Below are 2,783 nucleotides of genomic sequence, written 5' to 3' on the forward strand. Positions count from 1 at the left end.
ATAACCCGTACTATTTGAAACCGGACTAATCCAGGACTTTAAAACCGTAATTTAATGACCTAGTTTTTATACCGCCAATAACTCGTACTATTTGAAACCGGACTAATCGAGGATTTTAAAACCGTAATTTAATAAACTCGTTTTTATACTGCCAATAACCCGTACTATTTGAAACCGGACTAATCGAGGACTTTCAAATCAAACAAAAAGAGACTTGACTGTACATAGCTTACAAAAAAAAACGATAATTTATATGTTAATTTTGTATAGTAATTTTTTAGAAATTAAAATATAGTTAGTTTTGAAATTTTCAGTGAATCCGCGCTGATCGAAGCATATTGATTTCATTTCTATTCGAAGATGTTGTGTTTAAAATAAACTTATTATAAATTATACTTTGAAAATTATAAAATCAATGGAATTTCACCAAATTAATTAACATTAGTGGAAATAAATTTATTGGAGTTAAGATTTAGAAATATAAGAAGTATATTTTTTTTTAAATAAACAAATATTTGATATGTTTTTTCAAAACAATAACATTTTTAACATCTTATTCCTATTCCTATTTATATAATTTCTTTGAATTCTTTGCAATATGTTAATGGCTTGTGTGTAGTCTAGCAGTTTTGTCACCGAGTTAAAAATAAAATATTGGCAACTAAAAGAAAAACAATGTAACATAATTATATAACAATAGTAAAAAAACTTTATTATGAATTATAATTTGTTTTTTTATGTATTTAATACATTTTTTATTACCCATATTTTACGCTAAAGGACTACCGACCATAGTCTTTCAACCCAAATGTATTTATTTTTCAACAATAATCCAATAACTAAACCAATATCAACAAATATCCAAATTGAAAATGCAAATAAATAGAAAAGAAACCATATCAAAAATAACACATGATAATTTGTTCCACTTATTTATAAATAAACTTCTATTATGTTTGTGCAGCAGCATATGTATACAATAACAGTCATTGAGCAAAAGAGTAACAAATTTAGCTCGAGAATAATTGATTAATTAAATGAAAAACAGTACATTTCACTAATCACATTTATGACATCATTTTTTGAATTGATAATAATCTTATTTTAATCAAGTAATATTCAAAAGTATAAATTGAAAAACCAATGAACATAATGAATATTTATGGATAAATACAGAAAGAAATAACATAGACCTTAATAATACTCATTATTTTCACCTTAGAGAACAATTGTATAAAATTAAATAAAAGTTAATTCAACTGAAACGTTAGAAGAAAAATGATTTTCCTGCGTAGATTCAGATTTACATATTACGAAAACAGATTCAGTGATAATCAAATATTAAGAATAGATTTACGACTTTACATTTATTGAAAGTTTTTATAAAAAAAAAAATGAAAATCATTTGAATTATAATACTGAAAGTTTAAAACATTTCATAAAGTTAATTGGATTTTCAGAAATTTGGACTTTTGTTGATTAAAGTATAATTTGAATATTTTATTCCGAAAGTTTAATTAATTTATCATAAATTTAAAAAACAAAATTGATTAAAAAAAAAAATGAAAATTGAAAAGTTTTAAACTTTTGACACTTGTTGGTGGTGATCGTAGATAAAAGCATAATTTGGGTATTTTACTCCGAACAATTGTATTTAAAATAATTGTGAGTGAGACCGGTAGGAAAAGGGGGAAAGCTGGAATGTTTGTTTCTTTTTGTTTCTGTTGGAGTGGGTGGAGATGAAGGGACGGTTTGAATGGGAAAATTGTGTTACTTTTGCGGACGGGGTAATTGGGTTTCCGGGGTCTGGGGGGGTTGTATGGTTGATGGAGGCGGTGGCTCTGGATGGTTGGGGGTCTGCGGAGTAGGTAATCGAGGGAGAAACCGTTTCGGAAGTCGGACTTTTTAATGGTTCGCGAAATAAATCCAGCGGGAAGGGAAGGGAACGCAAAAGGGCAAGAAGCAAAGCCAAGAACTTTGCGCGATCTTTTATGGCGAGCCGCCTCCACCTTCTAAACGCAAGTATAAAAGTCGGGGAATCCCCCAATGTCGACCCCGCGCGCCGCCGGATCCTTTAATGGCCGCCGGAAGTTTCGCCGTAAAGAAGAAGAAGTAGGAAGAAGATAGAGAGAGAGAGAGAGAAAAAAAGAAGGAAAGAAAGTTTCTGCGACTATCTTCGGGATGGAATCCAACGCGGATAGATCCACCTTTGTTACGGGTCGGATGTTATTGGGATGCTGCGTGTGTATCGGCAGAGGATAAGTTAAGGGTTTCTTTTTTTGGAGGAGTGAGGACGGAATAGACGAAGTTGTTAGCGGACCCATCCTCCCCTTGTAAATAACGTATAGGCGGTAGGGTGTCGGCTTTATGTGCGGTTGAAATTTAAACTGGCGCTCGCGGGGGTGGCGGTTTCAGTGAGGGTGGCAGGCTTTAATAGGGTCGTCGGCGTCGGAAAGGGCCCACGGGTTTTGAATGGATGACTCACCCTCCCGTCCTCCAACCACCGATTGACCGTTGCGCCCTCTTGCATTTTTATTGGCTTTTAATATCTAACAGCGAACGCGAAACAAAAGATGACATCCAATTAACGATAGCGTTAACTGTCATTTTGTATTATTCCCAACCCTAAACGATGCATCACAAAATCTGATACGAAAATCTGATTCGAATCTCACCAACAATAAAATCCATTGTGTTTTCGATAAGCGTCGAAAAGGGTGGCAGAAATAGACCCTAAACAAATGTGACAGTTACAATCTTATTTTTTTAGGTTAACTGAGCAA

Source organism: Nicrophorus vespilloides, unplaced genomic scaffold (assembly GCF_001412225.1).
Source record: "Nicrophorus vespilloides isolate i.1.1-1 unplaced genomic scaffold, Nicve_v1.0, whole genome shotgun sequence".
Classification (NCBI taxonomy): Eukaryota; Metazoa; Arthropoda; class Insecta; order Coleoptera; family Silphidae; genus Nicrophorus; species Nicrophorus vespilloides.